This window comes from Pituophis catenifer, unplaced genomic scaffold (assembly GCF_029215685.1).
Source record: "Pituophis catenifer annectens isolate HBS135680 unplaced genomic scaffold, rPitCat1.0.hap2 SCAF_3, whole genome shotgun sequence".
In the NCBI taxonomy this organism is placed as follows: domain Eukaryota; kingdom Metazoa; phylum Chordata; class Lepidosauria; order Squamata; family Colubridae; genus Pituophis; species Pituophis catenifer.
In genome coordinates, this window is record NW_027256883.1 from 43139156 (window position 1) to 43162797 (window position 23642).

A 23642-nucleotide genomic window follows, 5' to 3' on the forward strand; every position below is an offset into this window, starting at 1 on the left:
TATGCTTTTGAGGGGGGGATCCCTTTGTGATTCAGTCAAAAAGTATTATTTTGATACTTTTCCCTGGTCAATCCTTTTGGCTTATTTGTGCTTGAGTTTGGAAATAAAAGTCCTCTTTTCCATTCCCTGATCTTGATATAGCTACCTTAGTTTTCTCCCTCCTTTACCCTGCAGCCACAATTGAATATGATTGCAGTGTTCCTCCTGCTGCTGCATGACTGGAGTATTAAGGAGCAGGAAAGGAGACCTATCTAATTACATTATGCAGCCTGCTCAATATACTTATTCCTCAGCTTGATATGCAATGTTCTCTGCATGGCACAGTACGGTATTAGAACAAAATAATTAGTGGAAAACCTGCCGCAAGTTCTTTCGTTTCATTTGATGAAGTCTGATTGGGAAGGCTTTGAAAAAGCTTAATTGAGCAAACAAAATTATTAGATAGGGTGCTAATTGCAAAAAGCAGGACACTGCCAGTCAGATGGTCTCCTGGGAGACTTGCTCAAGGACTTGCTTTCCTTTTGTAAAACATGGAATAAAAAAAAAGAAAGAAAATATACTATATAATTTTACAAAAATAGGAAGGGTCAAAGAATTCACATTTGTTTGTTTGTTAAATTCTGAAGAAAAAGATAAGGCGTCATTTTTCGCCGGCTCCTTTTATCCTATTCCTCGGTGTTTCTAGTTTAGTTTTAGTTTACTTTATTGATTAGCCTTTGGGCCATATCAATGTGCAGAGTTCCAGACCCAACCTAGCAGTTCGAAAGCATGTAAAAATGCAAGTAGAAAAATAGGGACCACTTTTGGTGGGAATGTAACAGCGTTCTGTGTGCCTTTGGCATTTAGTCATGCCGGCCACATGACCATGGAGACGTCTTCGGACAACGTTGGCTCTTTGGCTTTGAAAAGGATATGAGCACCACCCCCTAGAGTTGGGAACAATTAGCACATATGTGTGAAGGAAACCTTTACTTATGATTTAAAGTGAAACTGGAATAAAATACAATTTAAAATGAAATTGGAGTAAAATACAATAATATGATAAAATTATATTTCAGTGTCACCCCTACAATCTTCCCCAATCGGTCCCACATATGTTGATTTCAACCGAACCATTTTGCTTCTAAAAATCAGTGTGGTACAATGGGTAAAGGGTAGACCTATTGTAGAATTAGAATCAGTTTCTAATGTATGGAATCTCACAGGGTGAATTGGGACCAGTCACACTCTTGCCAGCCCAGCCAGCCCAGCCTAATGTATATGTATATATTGGAAAGGAAATTGAAGAGAATATTCTGCATGCCAGTTTGAGTTCTAAGATAATGATGAAGAAATAAATGGGTGCCTCCTGCAACAGAGTAAGAGAATTGAGATTGATAAATCAAGCATCTCATGAGTGTACCATTGACTTCCAAGGGTCACTTCCCCTAGAATGGGACTGTGAAGAAAAAATACTCTAATCCTTTACTGTCCTCTGTGATTTCAACTTGGATTGGGAAGCCTCTACATGATGGTAATAGTGAAGAGTTCCAATTCATAAGAACTGTCAATTTGTGAAAGAAACCCTATTATTTAAAAATGGCTTAATAAGATATTGCATTTCAGTATCAATATCAGTAACACTGATAAAGTTAGTTAAAATAATGCTGTATATGTTGCTTTGCAAAGTAATCGTAGCATCACCATCTTCTTTTGCCTAATATTGCTTGCAATTTCTATTCCTAGACTTTGCATTCTAAAAATTATTCTTCAGGCTATAGAAAATATATGACATTAAGCGGTTCTTGGACTACAATTTCCATTCATGTTTAGTCTGGATGGAATTAATGAGAAAATTTAAAACATCTGAAAAATCACACATTCCTCACATGTGTTTTCTGAACTTGCCTTGACTAAACCACTGTTCCTATTTGTCCTTATTTTTACAACTTGGAGGAAAACTGTGGCTGCCTCTTCAAAATGTTGCTTCAAATACCTATGATATAACACAAAGGTCACCAACCTTTCAGACCTCAGGGGCTACTAAATTCATAATTTTAAATCCCGTGGACCACTAATATGATCTGCCTAATGACCGGCTGGGTGGGCGTGGCTAGGTGGTTATGTGACTGGGTGGACATGGCCAACTCAATGTCACTCATATCGAGGGGAGCCTCACCAGCCTCTACTCACCCCTCCCCTCCCAGCCACTCCTCGCCTTTCCATCCGGGCTCCTTAGGGCCCCAACAGGAAGCAATTGTTGGAGCTAAGCAGCCACCATGAGAAAGAGTTGGCAAAACAGCTCAATTCAAATTGGATCTGACCAACAAGGAGGCTCAGTAGAAGCACCTCATTGAGGACTAGGAGCATAGGCTTTCCAAGCAGAGGGAAGACCTGCGGGAGTACAAGGCCAGGTACAGGCGCCTGGAGGCTCAGCGAGCTGAGTTGGTCAGCCAGTTCCAGGCCATGATGCAGTCCCAATGGAACAAGTCTTCTGACTTTTCGCTACCAGCGGCATTTCCATCCAGCCTTTGCCCAAAGCCCTGAACCAGGAGGCCGAAGCAGACCACAAGTCAGAATTTCTGTCCCCCTCAAACCCACACAAAAAGACCCTAAAGGGGGAGACTCTCTGCAGCAACACAAAAGTTCATTGCATGTATCTGTCCCAGAGGCTGTAGTTTGAGGACCCCTGATTTAATGCAATATTAAAAATGCAAATAATTTTTCTGCGGAGCACCAAAATTTTCTTGCGGACCACCAGTGGTCCATGGACCACCAGTAGGTGACCGCTGATATAACATGTCTCACAAAATCTCCAGCAGTTACGTCTCTAAGACTGCATCATATATACAGGTAACCCCCATTCCTGAAATCTTAATATGGGACAATTGGCCAGATGGACTGAAGAGCTACTGGCTGAGTGGAAAGTAAGAGCAAGATTTTTGTCTTAGTTTTGTCTAGGTAAAACAACTTGTAACTTTTTAAACTTCAGATTTAAACTTATACTTGCTTCATATCTTTGACATAAACTATTTTAGGCAAAGAATCTACTTTTTCAAAGCAGCAATCTTATGAACCTTCTGTTGAATGGGTCACTGACAGTCCAATTCATTCCACAAGAGGGCATTTGCTTTCCTTGATTTCTTTGCAGACAAAAATTGCTCCTGGTTTTGTTCTTCTTTCTTATTGTGCATTCCTAAATTTGTAAAGAGGAAGAACAAATGAACATCAGAACAGGATTTTCTTTACAACTCATCTATTGTTCCTTCTGTAATTATGTTTTGCACTTTAAAAAGTAAAGATATACGACCTTAAACATTCAATGGTATCATACATTATTTCTATTGTAACATCCAGTAAACCTTCACTGAGAAAGCATAGATCAGGGGGGGTTTCAAAACTTGTTGCTACTGGTTCACTTGTGGACGCGCACATGCTTGTGCGCTTGTGCATGCACGTACAATGCTTCTATGCTTGTGCACACATGCAATGCTTCTGTACATGCGCAGAAGCATCTGGACAGGTGGGCAGAGTCTCCTGCCGACGCTGTTACTGGTTCGCCTGATTTGGGGCGAAACGGTAGCAACCCACCACTGGCATAGATGCTCTATTTTCCCCATCTAATATGGAAACTTATCATACTGAAGCAAAAATTTAACTTTTAAATAAAATTGAACTTAAATAAAATTGAGCACCCTTCCCAACATTTCAAGTACATCAAGATGGGGAAAGTGATCTCAGATATCTGCAATGTACTGAGAAACAATTTATCTATTTTCCAGTGACATTATGATTATTATACTAATAATCATTCTCCCCCTTCTCCCTAGCAAAGAATTTCTTAAGTGTCTTTCCTTCATTTTACAGTATTCTTGTGAAAAATTAGCTTTAAAACAGTTTTAGATTGTTTCTAAAAAAGACAACTTACTTTTAAATACTTGGCAGAACAGATTAGCTTGACTTCTGTTCAGTGTAATCAACAAAACAATGAGTGCTTTTCTTTCCAGATATCCTCCAACCAATAGGTTGTCACCAATTTTACTTTATGCAAAAAAAAAAAAATCACTATTATTGTGCTCTAAATGTTTATCAAAATGCTATGTACTGTGTATTGTTCCTTACTGACATGAAATCTGATCATGATCAAATTAGATGCCTGAAGATCAAAAACAGATCAATCATGTCATTTAGTCTGCTCATCTAAACAATATGCAGTACATTTTAGAAAATCTGTTTCTGGACAACCAGAGATAACCAGACTATTAAAAATCCTATTTGGCCTTTAATGAAGCCTTTTCAGCCAGAAGGCCATCACAAGCTTTGCAATTCTCAGACATTCCAGGCAAAATTTAGTTGCAATATTGATGTCTTTGGAGAACATCACCCTAGGAATCAATCAATGTTATGTTACTTACAAGCCAGATGAATAGGGCTATGTATGGTATGAATGAAATTAAGGATGAGTTGCAATGGTTTTAAATTACAGTAAATATATTTTAAAAATGGAACTCAAGCTTCACAGGGTTCAGGAATATTTGTTTTCTCAGTGACTATTATGCAATCCTTCACTAGCTCCTTGATATTAGTCATATTGGAAACTAATCAGATGGGCATGAATTCAAAATTTCAAACCAGCAAGACGAAATTTAATTTTTGAGTTTTTCCCTCTCTGTGTGCTTGAACATTTTATGTCTTAAAATAAGAAAAGAACAATACAAGAGACTGACTAAGCATATGTGACATACAGTATATAACTTCACTACACTAAAACTTTGTGATTTTTTTTAAAAAAAACCAAGTTATTTTATAAGCTAGCAGAACACAAAATAAGATATATGGTTATGTCTTGAAACAGGTTACAAGAGAAAGCTGGCATGCATTTTCTAGACTTGTTTTGCTTTGAACTTTTTGGTTGCTTTTTTCTCAAAATACCTAATTGACTTTCTGCTCTGGACCTAATAGGTATGTGGGGCAACTTGGCTTTGCTTTCTTTGAGCAAGAAGTATTTTCCTTGTGTAGACAGAACAGGGTTCTTCTTAATAAAGTTCTTTCCATTACCTCAAAACCCCAATAGAACATCTCAGCTTTGAAGTGGGGCAAAATGAAGTACTGCAGCCATTTGGTTTCAGCTTTAAAAATGCTGAGAGAGTGTTGCAATACAAAGCAGCTCTGAAAGAATGTTTTTCTTGAGCCATCATTGAACTGATATACTGTACTCATTTGAAGCTTTGCCCAGCTGTAGTATCTAATACAATCAAAAGTGAATCTGCACGAAGTTACTGTTAAGGCTGCAACACAATTTCTGCTCATGTGCAGTCAAGGTTTTTAATTCACAGAAAGTGCAGATGCTTTTAAAAAAATATTCTTGATCAAGAAAGACTCGTACTAGGCAAAAACAATTTTTTTTGGGGGGGCAGTGGATTTATGTGAATACTATGGGGCTACTCAGATTTGGAACACTCTTCTCATGAAAAAAAAAGAGCAACAAAGGTAAGATGGAGAATAGCAGGTGTCCTAAGAAATGGTAGCTGGAACGATTGATAAGGTAATATATTGATGCTTTCTAGCTGGCTACACACTCTGTAAATAGAGATTCTGCGGGAATCTGCATATTTTGTTTTCAGAATTCCAGATGAAATTTTAAAATAAAAAGGTTGGAATGCTAATAGTTTGGAAGGAGAGTTGGACTTGTGTATTTCTATTAATTTAGCAAGCTAGAAGTCCTTTACTCCTAAAAGATATTACTAATTTGCAGTTATGGGGATGTGTTCACATGTAGTAAGAATTCAGAGTTACATAAAAGAAGTCTGAACTGGAAATGACAGAAGATCCTGATCATAAAGGCAAAGCGAAGCTAAAAGCAAGGAGACTGGATACGTCATTTGTCAAAGGGCTAAAATGATAGAGATAGCCATCTAAAATGCAGGGCTGATATTTATGAGAAATAAAATGAACAATGAATATTCCCCTTTTGCACAATTGTGTCCAATCAGGATGTCCATATAATGTATTCCTGAAAAATTAACTAATATAACATGTAGTTTGGTCCTTACTGTCTCCAAATATGTGGATCAAAAGTTTTATTAATACACTTCACCAAAATGTATACCATGTATATACTTTTCATATTACGGAGGAGAAGAGTAATCATTGCAAGTGACATTTTATAAAAACTTTTAAATGAGCAGGTAGCAATGGTGACAAGGACTCAAAGCTTCCTGAGAGACTCAATTTCAGCTTGGTAGCACTCAGGGTTTTTTTAAAAATACACTATCACTGAAATTTTAGGAGACTGGTGGTCTTTTTGAAGATTGACTAGGCAATCTAAGCAATTTCTGCATCCAAAGTATCTCAGTTCAGCTTGAAGTTTGAATGAAGTGTAAATATTGTATTAGCTTTAATAATAATTTTAATGTAACATATGCCTCAAAATGAGTATTTCCTGACCAAGGAACTGTCAAATATAATTTTACAGGCAACGTTAAGCAAACAAGAAGCAAAACTGTAAATACTTGGGGTTTTTTTTTTTTTTTTGATTTATATGCCGCCCTTCTCCGGAGACTCAGGGCGGCTTACAATGCACTAAGCAATAGCCTTCATTCTTTTGTATATTTATACAAAGTCATCTTATTGCCCCCACAACTGGGTCCTCAATTTACCTACCTTAGAAAGGATGGAAGGCTGAGTCAACCTTGAGATTCGAACCTGCAGTAATTGCAGGCATCTGGTTTTAATAACCAGCTTAATAACAGGGTGCCTTAGACCACTGTACTACCAAGGCTCTTTGTTGTTGGTGGCAAAGCATAGTATTCTGTTTTATATTTCTATTTAAATTGAATTAATCTACTTCTTTGTGTGAATATATCATTTTAAATAAATGAAACTCCCATGTAGTGCTTTCAAGAAGGTTGCAGTTGTTAATAGCTTTAGAAACTATAATTTAAGATAAATTGTATCAATGTTGATTGAACATTTTCTGTTTTTATTTCATTTTTAAAGGAGAAGAATTGAAACTATGGATAACTCTAGCTATTAAGGGAAAAAAACCAGTTTGCCATAATGTAACATACCAAGTTATTTTGCACATTATGATTACCTTTCATAATGTAAATAATCTTATCTTGACATCTGGAATTTTGAAGTATTTCTACAATACATATTTTTATCCCCACTAATGAACATTGTAGCAAAATATAACCTTTTGAATTTCTTCCGTTAACCTCCCTAACCTCCAGTTTTTTGTTCTAATCAAGTTGTTAAAGCTGTGTTGTGCCTTCACTTATTTATAGTTTTACTGGTTTTGGATGTTTAGTGAACGATTCTTTAAGGTCAGGGTTATTAGCATTGACGTATATTTTTTTCCCCCTCTAAGCTTTCAAAAAGCCAATAATTATTGTAGTCATCAGTTTAAAGTGGACAGTTAGCAAGGGAGGAAAAAAATTGTTTTTCCAGTTCACTACTTTCTTCAAAGCAGCTCTACAGGATTGCTAATTATTATCAGCCTCTCAGAGCAAATCATAGATTTCCTGAATCTTCCAATCTAATGTGATGCTGATTTTTTTTTTTCTTTTGTTAAACTACTGTAGTTGAGTAGGTAACTGAAATGTCCAGTTGCCTCTGGATGAGCTATTATCTTTTTTTCTTCTTCTTCTTATGCTCCTAACTCCTATTGAGCTTTGGGCAACTTTGAAATAAAGATTCACTTGCCTTTCATTTGTTCTTGATCACAACTGCCAGTGGCAGTTTTTAAGTACATATTTCAAAAGTAGAAGGTTGCTTATACAATACGTGGCCTCGTGTGACTTTTGTCCAAATGTTGCATTGTATTCACCCTGGTAAAAAAAAAATATGCAGGTGAAATTTTCTTAAGGAAAATGTATTTTGATTCAGTGATAGATATTTTATAGCATTCAGAAAATGACCAATAATACACCCTGTAACATAAGTAATAATGTGGCAGCTTTAATATAGATGCATTTGAAATTCAAGATTCATTTAAAAGACTCAACACACTTTCAGTATAATTTTGTTTGAGGTGCAGAAATAGCAGATAGAATTTCTCAATTGTATATATAAATAAATAAAATTTCTGAGAACAAAATTAATGCATCTGGGAGAGCCACAAATTAAGGGTTAAAACAGACCACTAAATTTATTCATAGTATTTATCAATAAACTAGGCATGCTATATGTGGGTGCAAAAATCTAGGTGTCCATTAATGGCCTCAAGCAAAGAATTGGAGTTGTCTGAATCTGTGAATGGTTTTGAATTTTGCAGGCCTGAAAACGTATGACTACTACCACTACTATTGTAAGCAAACAAACAAACAAAATAAAATTAGTGGGATTATAATATATCCTGTTATAGATTTTTTAATGCAAAACCTTTTCATAAATTGCAGACAAATTTCATCTGCATATTACATAATGCATTTTATATTCTTTCACAGGTTTTGAGTTGTATTTCCAATGACTGTTGGAAAATGTTCATGCATTAGAACCAGCCAGCTGAAATATCTGAGTTTTATGCACACAGTGGAATACTTATACCTCATCAATATACATATATGATTCTGAATTATTTATCACCAAAGACTCCTAGCCTATCAGAAAAACTTAAGAACAGCTATAAAATTCATTGAAATAATGATACGTAATAAGCAAGTTATCTTTTCTCTTGAGATTTTCTCTTCTCTTTCAGTTTCTTTCTGAAATAATGTTTTTGTTATTTGGTTTTCAAATATTTATTTATTGTTTATTTATTTATTGGTTCGATTTATATGCCGCCCTTCTCCGGAGACTCAGGGCGGCTTACAATGCATTAAGCAATAGCCTTCATACTTTTGTATATACCTGCTTAGTAGGGCTTTCGTCACCCCCTAAGCGGTGTTCTTTTTTATACAAAGTCAGCTTATTGCCCCCACAATCTGGGTCCTCATTTTATCTACCTCGAAAGGATGGAAGGCTGAGTCAACCTTGAGCCTGGTGAGATTTGAACTTGCAGTAATTGCAGGCAGCTGGTGTTACTTAACAGTGCATTAGTCTGCTGCGCCACCAAGGCTCATTATCAAATAATATTTATCATACATCTAGTTACAAATAAATGATTGAGAATCTAATTATAAACATACAGTTCTGTAAAAAAAAAAGGATTCAGTCTCTCCCTTTTTTTTAATTTCTAATTTTTGCATATTACTGCTATAATGATCACAGCATTGTGCAAGTCCTGCTGACATATAAAGGAATTGAAGTGAATAAAAAATTGCCAACATTTAGAGTTTTTCATTTATTTTGTAATAAATCTTTTGTCTAGCACCAAGTGCACGGACACAGGCACACACACATGAAATTCCAGTAATTGATTAATTCTATTAGGCTTTTTGTTGTTTGATTCTTTTTTTACTTTATTTTATAGTTCTGTGCTGTTCATTTTGTTTCTATTGGTTTCTAACATGATTATTTTAAAAGTTCTATGTCTTTAGTGTGTCCTTCGGTTTTATTATTTGTAAATTTTTCTCCTTAAATTAATCACAGTTAAATGGACAATCTCTTTAATTTTCTTTTTTCCTTGACCCCGTTATTTATTTATTTGCTTGATAACTTTCTTAAGTTGCATCATAAACTAGGCATCCTATACAGTACTGATCTTTTACTAGCAGTCCTTCCCTCCCCTACAATATACTGATTTTTGAAATGTTAGAGTCTTAGACATCTTTCTAAGAGGAGAAACATAGAAAATTGGGTAATTTTAAAATTGAAAAAAAACTTTTATATACAAAACTACAAAATACGTTTCTACACAAGAAAGATCTTTTATCTAAAAGGTGATTTTATTGAGTATACCTTAGGGAAATTCAGGATATTCCAGAAGAGTCAAAGCTGTGAATAAATTTTTCAGTAGAACAAGGATTTACGAATCTAGAAGAAGCACAAATTAAAGAAAGAATAAACAATAACTAAATGAAATACAGACAATAAGAAGAACAATTATATATATTTTAAAACTTTTAATTCAGCTTAATTTTAAAACAACTAAGTAAACGTTGGCCAGCTGAATCATACTCTGTTGATAGTTAACTGATTCAAAAAATAATTGATAAATTATTAATGTTGTTTTCCTAATTTATTTTTATCAAAATTATGATTACCACTGGACTTTAATTTATCTAATCTGGGGAATATGGCAGTCACAACTGTAACCATTGAGAATAGATCAGCTCTGGGAAGAAACAACTGACAGAAATATTAGTTTACATATCATCAGCCATTCAATATAATTTCTGAAATATAATTTCAGAAATTGGTCGCAAAAACAAATCTTCTCATGGTTTTGACTACCTTTATTCCAGCGTATAATAAAATGTGTGCATGAAAGAAATATTGTGGTAATATGACACATCAGGGTTAATATAATCCTGATGTGTCATACCTCCAGTTTTTATGTCAAAGGTGATTACAGTGCCTACCATACAAATCCAGGTAAGAATACCCTACAAACTTCAAACAAAAACTTAACATGCAACTTCCATCTGGCAATCACAAGGCCAGATGGCTGCATAAACTCCTCAGAGGAAACAACAGCTGTTTGTATTTGAAGATGTTCTTTAATCAGCTGGCAGAACTATTCAGTCTGTTGCTGATGTTACTGTAGCATATGAGCCTTCCATATCAGGAGCATTATTTTATTTAGAAGAGCAGACACAGAAGATTATCACTTTTATTAAACAGTTGTAGCAGGTTAGTGAACTTTAATGCCTGCAGGCATTAGCGTGCTGATGAATCAATAAGCAACCCTAGGCAGCATTACTGAACAATAACCATTCTTATTGGCAGAAGATCAGATTATCATAGGTTGCTATGCTACATGTTGCAATAGCTTCTCATGCAGTGAGTGATTCATCACTTGTTTGAATGCATGAACAGACACTCACCCCAATACTTTGGTTCCCTGATAAAACAGAAAGAATGCTCTTCTTCAGAAATCTAAACTTGGAATCAAACATGCAAAATAATTTATTTCAGGGGGAGAAAATTATATAAATGAGCTCTCTGATGGAAAAATTTTTTTCCATTCCCATCTGTCCCTCTTTCTTTTTCTCTATACAACAAATTACTAATCAAAAGAAACAGCTACCATTCTTCTGCATTTGATTGACACCTCAAATCAGCTGGAGCATGAAATGGAATGAAAGATGCATACCTTTAAAACAGGAAGACTAAGTGCAGAAACCAATGCACCCAAATTAAGGAATATGCAACACTCATGTCAGCAGTGCTTACTACAGAATAAATGTGTACAGGATTCTCATCATTCTGATTTTGATGAGTAACATCAGCTTATCCATGGGGATGTAAGTGTCTTGCTAAGAATAAATGACTGTAATCAAGGGACTGATAGTGGCAGGAAAGACTGGGTGTGCATACATGGCTCTGATTTATTTTGGTCACAGTATTTCCTGGTGCTCAGCCTTTATTTATCTACCACAGGACATGGAAGGGGTATGTCAGCAGGTGTAACAGTTGCTGGATATTTTCCTACTGGTTGGTCACTTTAAGAGAAGGGAAGGAAAACCAAGGGCATAATTTTACTTAATCATTTTAATTAATAGACCCTGCTGGTATTTATTCAGGACATCACAATTCCTTAGGAAGATAGTAGAGACATATGAGAGATTTGGCACTGGGGGAAAGTATGTTTTAGGTAGATATAGTCTCAAGAATGGCTAAGGAGCAACACATAGACTGTGAGCAAAGGCCCTTTTGCAGTAAGACAGGGGGCATTTGAAAAGGGAAATTATGTTCAGCTAGTTTTTTCATCATTTGATGTGTGCTGACATGGGTGCTACATTTTCTTAAATTAGGGTGCATTAAAATGATTATATGCTAATTCAGTCAAATGTGAATGGAAACTCTTTTTTGTCTTTCCATATAACAATGGGAGGTTTGGGACTGAAGGAAGAGAATAGCAATAGGAATAGCACTTAGACTTATATACCACTTCATAGTGCTTTATAGCCCTCTCTAATGTTGTGAAGGAATGAATGAAATAACCTTTTAAAAGGGTTAATGAAGAGTTACCCCAATCCAACATTGAACCAAGGGATTACAGCAGGGGTGTCAAACTCACGATGACATGTTGTCACGTGACATATTGCAACTTTCTCCCCTTTGCTAAAATGGGGTTGGGGATGGCCAGCATGTGATGCATCTGGCCCGGATTACAGGGCTGTAAAAAGAAAAGAAAAAGAACAATGAACTTCTTTAGTTCAATTCTGAGTGCTCTTACAATAACATAAGATTGTGTGGAATCAGGTCGGTATTGATTCCTAACAACAACATAGAAATATTGACTCCAGGATCATCTGCCCCCAACCTGGTCTTTCAGATCTTCTGACAGTATGTCCACTGCCATTGTAATTGAATTTATCCAACTTATTTTTTTTTTTAATAAAAAAAGTTTTTATTTTCTGATCAAACAAGTATACAATATAAACAATCATTCAAACTATCATCAGAAAAAAAGAAAAAAAAATCAATTTGGTAAACTCAAACTTCAACCCCTCCTCACCACCCCCCACCCCCGACTTCCCAGAACAAAAACATGGCATAGATTTCACCAAACATTCGCTAAAATAAACTAGCTAACTGCAAGATTTAATAACTCCCAAGACCCCTTAACTCCCCTTTTACAATTTCATCAACCTCCCTTTATATAAACACAAAGTAACATGTAATCCAATAACTCTAAGAATTTTAAAACCATTAACAAATCTTAAACATTCAAACCTAAAAACATTTTCCCCCCTCCTACTTTTCTCAAAGTTCAGATATTTTGAAATCTCATAACAAAAAATAAACCTTAGATATTCACTAATTAAATTTCTACATTTTTATAATTAACCATTAGTACATTAACTAGAAAACCAAAAAAGATTAATCAACCATTAATACATCATATTTAAAAATCAATATTCAACTTTATACTTTTTCCCCCTCAATAGTTATAACACCTAAAACATAATCAATTTAAACCATGAGTAGAACAACTGCAAAGCCAAAAAAAAAAAAATTAATCTTCCATTCTTGATTTCTTATTTTGAAATCTCATAACAAAAAATAAACCTTAGATATTCACTAATTAAATTTCTACATTTTTTAAGTTTCTAAATTTCCCCCCTTCATTATTCCTCCCTCCAACTTTTAAAATTTGAAAGATAATCAACAACATAATTAACCATTAATACATAAACTAAAAAACCAAAAAGGATTAATCAACCATTAGTACATCATATTTAAAAATCAATATTTAACTTTATACTTTTTCCCCCCTCAGTAGTTATAATACCTACAACATAATCATTTTTAACCATGAGTAGAACAACTACAAAGCCAAAAGAAAAGGTTAATCTTCCATTCTTGCTTTCTTTTTATATTTTTTCCAATCTTTCTGCATCCCTCCTACTTCTATTTTGAGGAGGTTTTTCATTTTAATTTGAGGTTGATATAACTGCAAAGATTGTCCCCTTTTTAAGAAAGTTTCCTCTGATTTAGAGCCCCCAAATCGCCTCTTCATGCTTATATAAATCAGTTCATTCCTTCGTCTGTAAAACCAAAGTTTGTCAAGAGTTTGTGAAGAAAAGTTCAATTGTTTCTTTTCTATTAAATGTATAGATGCCACTGACAAGTCTCCTTCATCTTCTGAAACTTCGAAAGTCTGGTCATTTACTACTTTTTTCCAAACCAAGTCATAATTTTGAAAGATTCTATCAATTTTTCCGAAAAGAGCAGAGAGTAAGCTCGAAAATTCTTGAGAAAATTCTTCCACCCTCTCTGCTGCAATATCTCCTGAGTTGTCATCATGCTCCGTAGTTGTTTTGGTTTCCTCAGTCATTTCTGTTGTTATCCCTTTAAGAATTGCTATTTGGTTACTTATAGCTGCAGTATGATTATTCATGGCTTCTTTTATAAATTCTGTAAGTTCTGCATCAAAATCCTTACAACTCTGTAAATCAGACAACTGTTTCGTTTCTGACACCTCCAAATAGCATCCAGCACTTTCAAGATCTCCTTTCTTAGAAGCCATTTTATTTTAAAAAAAAATTTCTTTCTTCCCACAACCATAAAATCATAAAGTCAGAGCCATCCTTTTAAGCAGCATTCAGCAATTTCTTTATAAACAATCTTTTCCCAAACAGCTCTTCAAAATCTATTCCAGCAACTTAAAGCCAGTCTCTGAGCACGAGTCTATTAGCAAAAACTTTTTCTAACTTTCCCTTTTAAAATCGCAACAAAGAAACGCCATCTTAACTTCCAGCTCAGAAAATCCAATTAGAAACATTGTATCCCCGGAGTTAAGTGTTATACTTGCAAAAAGCTTGTCCTCCTGCTTCTGTTCCGCCTGCTTTTTTGAAATCATTTAATCTTCTGTTTGACAGCAGAAATTGGATGCAACGCCTAGCTCTGTAAAAAAAAACAGAGTCCCCCCGGATCTGGAGCTTCAGTGGGCTGAACGGGGAGCTCTCACCCTCCTAACCCCTGGAATTAATCCAGGGGTTTTCAGGGAGCTCTACCCTCACCCACCTGCTCTCCTCCCCTTCTTTTCCCGAAGGGGAGATTTTCAAGCCGTTTGACAGCTGATTAACGCTGTCAGAACGGCTCAACGGAATCACCGTCAATGGCGCTGCGGAGCCAACCCGGAAGTTGAATTTATCCAACTTATTGTTGGGGGTCCCTTTTTCTTTTTTCCTTCTCTTTTACCAGCCTTGAAAACTTCTCAAGAGAACTAGGTCTCTGCATAATGTGTACAAATATAATAATTTTCAGCCAAGTCCTTTGTGTTTCAAGTGAGAACTGTGGATTGATTTCTTCTAACATCCATTTGTTTGTTTTCTTAGCTATTCATGATGATGTCAGGAGTTTTCTCCAATAGAAAATACTTGAAAATAAATCAATGCTCTTTCTTTATCTTGCTTCTTCAGATCCAATTTTCACTTTCATAGAATGTTACAGGCAAAGCATGGACACTTCTTTTCTTTGTAATTTATAGATGCAAAACGGGACTGAAATATTTTCAAGTTGACAGAAGAATGTATCATATCAATGTTACGGATAGGAACTTTGGCAAACAATCTGCTGCTTTTTCAGTGAAAAATTACACATGTTCTCACAAAGGTAGAGAAAACATAGTGTGTGCATCATGCTGAAATTAATTGCATAAAGATCATCATCAAATAGTATGTGAGAGAAAATTTGTTATCAGATCTCTCATTGTTTTGTACAAGAAAGTACATCTTAGCAGTTTATTACTTAAATCCAATCTTCTCTAGAAAGAAAAGGCAATTAAAATGAATACAGCATTCCTGAATTTAGGATCAGAAATGTATCAATTTAAATTTCTAATATAATAGGGAAGGGGAATTATAACCATTTTCAACTAGAATTTCATTGTCAGGAGCTCCAAACTTGCATCTGTAATGTTATCAGGGCCGAATTTTCCTATAGGCTAACTAGGCTTCAGCCTAGGGCCTCAAGATCAAGAGGGGCCTACACAGTGGTGGGATTCTGGGGGTTCTAGGGGGTTCGGCCGAACCCTTTGTTAAATTGCTGGCTCGCCCGCCCCTCGCTTCCCACCCGCGCGGCGCCAGCCTACCGTAGCCAGGGGTGGGCAATTGTGGCGCTTTTACAACCTGTGGACTTCAACTTCCAGAATTCCTGAGACAGCTTGGCTGTCTCAGGAATTCTGGGAGTTGAAGGCCACAGGTTGTAAAAGCGCCACAATTGCCCACCCCTTCCCTAGCCTGAGTTCCGCTGCCTGGGATCCACGTGGGCTGCCACGTGGTTCCCCACCGGCTCCGGACGCAAGAGAGCAGGATGGAGAAAGCAGCTTCCATGCCTTCACTCACCCTCACTCTCTGCTCTGTTGGATCGCCGGCCGTTCGCTTACCCCGCCCACTCCCAATCTATTGCTGCCTCCGGAGTCCCTCTGATGGCTAGAGGAAAAAAAACTGTTCAAATTCTTGCCGCCGGGCTTCAAAGGGCCGCCCTAGAGCCAGTGATGCAGCCGAACCCTTTGTTAAATTGCTGGCTTGCCCCGCCCCTCCGCACCACTATTTATTGCCAATAAATAGTGGTGGGCGAAGGGCGGTGGAGCCAGCAATTTAACAAATGGTTCGGTGTTTTTTTTTGTAATTTTATTGGCCCATGGAGCTTCAGCATAGGCTAATTGGCGTCCCGGCTCTCAGCTGATTTGTCTCAGCTGTTTTGCTCAGGGCTCTTCTGCTTCCTTGCAAAGAGTGCTGATTTTTTTTCCGCTAGCTATGCTGAGAAACGAAAGTGAAACTGCTTTGCTGTTGCTGCAAGGTTGGAAAATTAGGCAGGCAGAATTCTTTTCTATTTCCTCACCAAAAAAGGTAGGTGCAAACAATGGGAAATTTAGGGAAAAAGAGGAGAGTTCAGGATTTTAAAATACAAAAGAAAAAAAGCTCTATTTAACTAGGGAATTGTAATAATTGAGATACTATTAATTGTATATTTCTGAAAGCAGAAACGGTTAAGTTGTGGTTTGGAGGAATATATGGGGGAAATTATTTGGTTTATTATTATTGGTAAATATAATTAATGGATTTGTAAGAAATTGGATTGCATGGAAATAATTGGAATATTCATGTACATATTGATTAATATACAAAAAAGGTAGTTATATAACTAATTGATTTATATTAAAATGTTGAATTTATATTAAACAACTAATATTACATAATTAACCAATGTGAAGATGGATATAAAAATAGATGATAATGGGAAGGGGTATAATATAGAATAGAAGGGAAAAATTGAATTTGATTAAGATTAGAGATGAGGATGAAGGGTAATATTGGTTTTTTACAAAAATAGATGAAGAATAAATATGGGAAAAAGGAAATATAGAAATTGTAAATTTAATTGAAAGGACTAAACACTGTTTAAATTTGTGAACCGGCCAAATACTCTGTTCAAAGAAAATACATTGTATGTTTGTATGTGTGTTTCTAATTATTGTTATTTATTCATATTTGTTCTCTCTTATTCTTTAAAGTTTAACAATTCATTCTTTATCTTAATATCTTAATATTTGTTTGGGGTTGGCTTTCTTCCCTTTCATCTTTTTTATTGTACAGCAATCTTTCTCCTCAAACCTACCACCTCTCTCTTTTCTTTCCTTCTTACTTTCTCTTCCTCCCCCTCTTCTTCTCCTCCCTACTTCCTCTTCCTTTCTCCTTCTCCTCCTCTCTTCCTCCCTCTCTTACCCTCCCTCCTACTCTAATTTCCCTTCCCTTCCTTCATCCCTCTCTATTGCTGTATTCTTTTATGCATATGGACTACTCAGAGGGCTGAAAAAGTTATTTCTGACTGGTCCTCGCACTTTTGACCAGTCCTCGAATTTACGACTGTCCTCACATTTTACGTTTTTGCCCTATCTTGTCACCATGGTGAAGAGAAGCAGTTGTGAAATGAGTGACATGGTTGTTAAGAAAGCTGCACGGGCATAAATGTGAGGATGGTCATAAGTGTGAGGACCAGTCAAAAGTGCGAGGCCCAGTCAGAAATGACTTTTTTCAGCCCTCTGAAAAAAGTCTATGCACATAGCCACGCCCACCCCGGTCACATGACGAGCTACCCACGCCTACACAGTCACGTGACCAGCTAGCCATGCCCACCCAGTCACATGATTGCCAAGCCACACCCCCAACTAAGCCACGCCCACAGAACCTGTTGTTAAAAAAATTGAATCCCACCACTGGTGAAAGGGCCTCATAAGTGGAATAGCCTAGGGCCTCTTTTCATCTAAATCCGGCCCTGAATGTTATATATAGTTTAATCCTACAATAATCCTAGAGCACTACTTCAATATCTTCATTGTCAGTGAACTTCTAAGACTGGTAGTTGTACCTGACGTCATTAGTTTGATCTTATTTTTTCTCTGTGCTTTTTGAGTTTCATTTCTAAAACTTGCAGATTATTTGCACTTTCGGTTATTACAGTACACTTATTAACATAGCACAGGTTATTGAAGTTTCTTTCTCCAATTGTAATATCATACTATCTTTTTATAATCCTGCTTTCCTCAACATATATTCAGAATATAGGTTAAATAAATAAGGGAGAAATGCAGCATTATTCCTTTGTTGACCTGCAGCCAATTTGTTTCATCATGTTCCATTTGGACTGTGACTTCTGACCATTGAATAGGTTTCACTAGAGTTCAATAAGCTATCTTGGGTTTCCCATGTTCCTAAGTACATTCCACATTTCACATGATCACCCAAATTACAGACCTTTCTATACTCAATGAAGTATATATTGGCTTGTCTCTCTTGAACATTGGGCACTATCTAGCAAAATGAAATTCAATGGTGAAAAAAGTAAGGTTCTACATTTAGGCAAGAAAAACAAAATGCACAGGTACAGTATATGTGGTACCTTGCTCAATAGTAATAACTGTGAGAGGGATCTTGGAGTCCTAGTGGACAACCATTTAGATATGAGCCAACAGTGCACAGCAGCTAACAAAAAAGCCAACACAGTTCTGGGCTGCATAAACAGAGGGATAGAATCAAGATCACGTGAAGTGTTAATACCACTTTATAATGCCTTGGTAAGGCCACACTTGGAATATTGCATTCAGTTTTGATCGCCATGATATAAAAAAGATGTGGAGACTCTAGAAAGAGTGCAGAGAAGAGCATCAAAGATAATTAGGGGGCTGGAGGATAAAACGTATGAAGAACGGCTGCAGGGACTGGGTATGTCTAGTTTAATGAAAAGAAGGACTAGAGGAGACATGATAGCAGTGTTCCAATATCTCAGGGGCTGCCACAAAGAAGGAGTCAAACTATTCTTCAAAGCACCCGAGGGTAGGACAAGAAGCAATGGGTAGAAACTAATCAAGGAGAGAAGCAACCTAGAACTAAGGAGAAATTTTCCTGAGAGTTAGAACAATTAATCAATGGAAACTTGCCTCCAAAAGTTGTGAATGCTCCAACACTTGAAATTTTTAAGAAGATGTTGGATAACCATTTGTCTGAAGTGGTGTAGGGTTTCCTGCCTAAGCAGGGGGTTGGAGTAACTCTGTTATTCTAAATTCTTTTTGGCTCTCTCAATTACCTATTGCATACAGGGAAAATGTTTCTTATTGCCTTGGATGGTCCTTTATCTTTCTTTATCTTTATCTTTATTTGATTTGTATACCGCCCTACTCCCGAAGGACTCAGGGCGGTGAACAGCCAAACAGTAAAATACATAAATACAAAATTTAAAAACAGGATAAAATCTAATTAAACAATTTGGCCCAGACAAATTAAAACAACCCAATCAATTAAAACACAGATTAAAATTTGCATATTAAAAAGAAAAGAGGAAAAGATTAGGCCAGGCCCGCCTGGTGGAATAAAAAGGTCTTTAAAGCACGGTGGAAGGTGCGCAGATCCGGGATCTTCCGAATCTCCAGGGGAAGCTCATTCCAGATAGTAGGTGCCCCCACAGAGAAGGCTCTCCCCCTAGGGGTCGCCAGTCGACATTGTTTGGCTGACAGCACCCAGAGGAGCCCCTCTCTATGAGAGCGTACCAGCCGGTCGGAGGATATCGGTGGTAGTAGGCGGTCCCGTAGGTAACCAGGTCCTAAGCCATGAAGCGTTCTAAAGGTGGTAACCAAAACCTTGAAGCGCACCCGGAAGACCACCGAGAGCCAGTGCAGCTCGCGCAGGAGAGGTGTTACATGGGAACACCATGTCGCTCCCATTACCACCCGCACAGCCGCACTCTGAGCCAGTTGGAGCCTCCGGGTGCTCCTCAAGGGGAGCCCCATGTAGAGAGTGTTACAACAGTCCAGGTGGGAAGTGACGAGGGCATGAGTGACTGTGCGTAAGGAGTCCCGATCCAGAAAGGGACGCAACTGGTGAATCAGGCGAACCTGATGAAAGTCCTAAGCATTGTTTGCATAGCACATGCAATTGAAGATATTATACAATAGTTTGCACATTCTGTTAAGTCTTTGGTTTTGATCTCTTTCAGTCTGTTGGCTAATGTAGTGTTTTAGAGACTTAGACTTAGAATAACTTTATTGTCCTTTTGAATGTACACTAATTGGCATACATTTAAATGAAATTTTGTTGCATACAGCTATCAAAGAGTCTCCACCCCCAACATATAGTACAAAAACATGACAAAATAAATAAATAAATACAAAATGATGTATATACCCACATATATTATATGACATGGAGAAACAACATAGTCTAGTTGGGATGTATGCATGTACATGGCAAGAAAAATGAATCTCGTGAGTTTGAGAGTTTGGTAAAGTTTGGTTAGACTGGTTCTTCTCCTGTAGCTTGTCATATTTCTGTACATATTCAATCAATTTCTATAGCCTTCTGGTTTGGTAATGACCAGAGTGTTGAATTACCATCATCTTTGTATACTGGAATAATTGTATAAGAAAGAATATATTCTTATCTTGGATATTGTACAGAATTTCAGTATATTCTTTCTATCTTTGATCTTCTTGGAATCAAGTAGTTTCTATACATTGCCATCCTTCAATACACGAGTACACTAATTCATGACTGGATTAGATTTTCTTCTGAGATCCATCTGTGTTCGGATATTATTTTATATTTTTATTTTTCTATTTAATTTGTATAATTATTCAATCTGTTATTTCACTTTTTTCAATATTGTATTTTGCAATAATTACTATACATTTTATTATTTAATCACTTTTTCATTGCCAGTGGACAGCATTAACAAATTTATGCTGTTAAAAATTTCAGTTTTAATTGTACATGAATTTACCATAAATCTTTCTTTCAGCTCCCTTTTTTAAAAGAGGTGTATACATTTTTGTGGTATGACTTCCCCCCCCCCAACTATTATAGTCATTACCAACTGTAACTACTTACCTCTTTGATTTGATTCTTATTTATAGCATATATATATATACATACATATACATATACATATACATATACATATACATATACATATACATATACATATACATATATATATATATATATATATATATATATATATATATAATGATTAGTTGCTTCATTTTTGAACAATTCACAAAAAGTTTAAAATTTACCTCTGTTCAACTTTTTTTTTGTAAAAAATAAAGTGCCACCTCACTATAAAGATCTTGTCCATCCCTTGATGGTACTTCTAGATCTATTGTTATCATTAAGGGCGCAAATGTCCCCTACGGCATGAAGCTATTTATGAATTTAGGCTAGGGCATAATCTCATTTCAACAATCCAGGCCCTGTTGAACTCTCAGCTAGTATATTGTAGATGCTGCTGTCTGGTAGGTAGCCAACAAATCCAATAATACTAAATAAAGCAGTAAGAATGCAAAAAGTACTAAGGGTTAAAAATCATGTTGCATGAGTTTTATTGCTTTTAGAGACATTCAGATAATTTCAGGACCCAATTCTGGGTCCCATTATCAAAGCCTTTCATAAAGTTGAACCACAATAAAAGAATCACTTATTTTTGTTTTTAGTCTATATTTGTATTCCTTTCCCATTCCTATGCAGTGGTTTCACTGCATTTGAAAGAACTTTCTACCAGTGCAAGTGTATAGAACTTACCACTATGAAGTAACACACATATTCTAAAGGAGACTTCATTGAATTAATTGAGTTGATGTGTATTATATGTACATTCATACATTCATGATGCACATTTGCTTTAGAAATATTCAATGAGTTACTCAATCCATTGAACCATTGCTAGGAACAATATATCATGATATAAACGAATATATTAACTAATATATTTAATTATGCAGTATGAATGTATATGTTATAAATAGTGTACAATACTGTTTTGAAAAATATTGGAAAAATAATCTCTATTCATATTTATCCAAATTTTATCTACATTTTTCTTGATTTTTCAACATTTGAATTGTCAATCTATGCAAAAAGGGGAAGAAATCTAAAAAGCTCTAAAGAGAAACAACAAAGGTTAAAAATTGGAGAAACTTTTGTAAGATGAAAATATTAGAACTTTCCATAGCCTTCTACTCATCCATTCATCAGACTTCAAAGGCCTTTAATACATTGACAAGAAAATCAGCATGTTGCTATACAAAAGTAGAGTTATCAGACAAGAGACATACTACAAAGTGCCGAAATAGGCTTTTCTAGCATCAGTTGAATTCTGTGAAAAACTTGGAAATCATAACCTTGGTTAAGAAGAAAAGGTATATGTTATGTCCTTATAAGGACATCCGCCCTGATTGGCTGCTAGCCATCGGGCGGGAGATTTGAATCCCTGTCAAGGGGCGGTGCGTCTGCCGGGAGCGAATATAAGGAGAGCTCCGGCAGCGCGCCAGCAGTCTTGACTTGTTACTTTTGTAGCTATTAAAGTTGCTAAATGTATCGAGCTGGTCACGTCTTCATTTCCTGCGCCTGATCTAACACTGGCGACGAAGGACTAGAGAAGAGAACCTGAACAAGACTCGTGGCACGATCGCCCACCGAGCTGAAGTCACTACACCACAGCGACTTCCAGAATGGCAACCCCGCAAGCCCCGATGACCGCGCTGAACCCATTCAACCCATCCCGGGAGAAGTGGAGGTCGTACATGGTCCGTTTTCGACAGTTCCTGCGAGGTAATGGCTACCAGAACCTCGACGATGAGCGGAAAAGAGCCCTCTTCCTGGCTCATTGCGGATCGGACGTCCTGGAGATGGCGATTGACCTCGTGGCACCCAGGGACATTGAGGAGATGTCCTGGAACGACCTGCAGGAAGTCTTACAGGAGCACTACGCACCCACAGGCACCCCTATCACAAACAGGTTCACCTTCCAGCAAAGAAACCAGCGGGAAGGTGAATCCATCAAGGAATTCGTGGCAGCGCTTCGCCAAATCGCTGCCAACTGCGAGTTCGACAACGTGGATAATGCCATCCGAGACTGCGTTGTTTTTGGAATGCGAGATGTGGGGCTGCAGAAGAAGTTCCTCAGCCGAAAGAGGATCCCGCTCAAAGACGTCCTCGACGAGGCAACAGTGGCTGAAACATCTGAGCAAGCAGCCGCCGCGATGGTAAAGGCAAGAGAGATCCATAAGATCCACTAGTCGGGCCTGACCTCATCAGACGAGGCAACCACGCAATCCGAGTCAGATGAGGAAATGGCCGTCCACAAGGTTTCCCTTCCCCCCAGGCGGGAAAACCCACAGCATGGCGACCGGGGAGAACGATGCGGCAGCTGCAGAGGCGACCACCCCAGGGCAACCTGCAGATGGAGGGACGCGACCTGCCGCCGATGCCTGAAGAGAGGGCACATCGCCGAGGCCTGCAGAGCCACAGATCCAGCCCCGGAACCGCCCAGACCACGATTCCGGGAGAATCGCAAAGACAATCAGAGGACATCCAAACGGTCCTCAAACCAGTCCCGGCGCGGGGAGGAGGAATATCCCCGGAATAGAACGGTGCACCAGACCACCATCGCTCACACAAGCGACGAGGGGACCACCAAGTTCCACGTGACGCTGCTAGCAGAGGGGTCACCGTGCAAGATGGAGGTAGACTCCGGATCCGCCTACTCCATCATGGACTGGCAGCACCTACAGCAGCTGAAGCCATCCTACAAAAAGGCCCAGTTGAAAACCC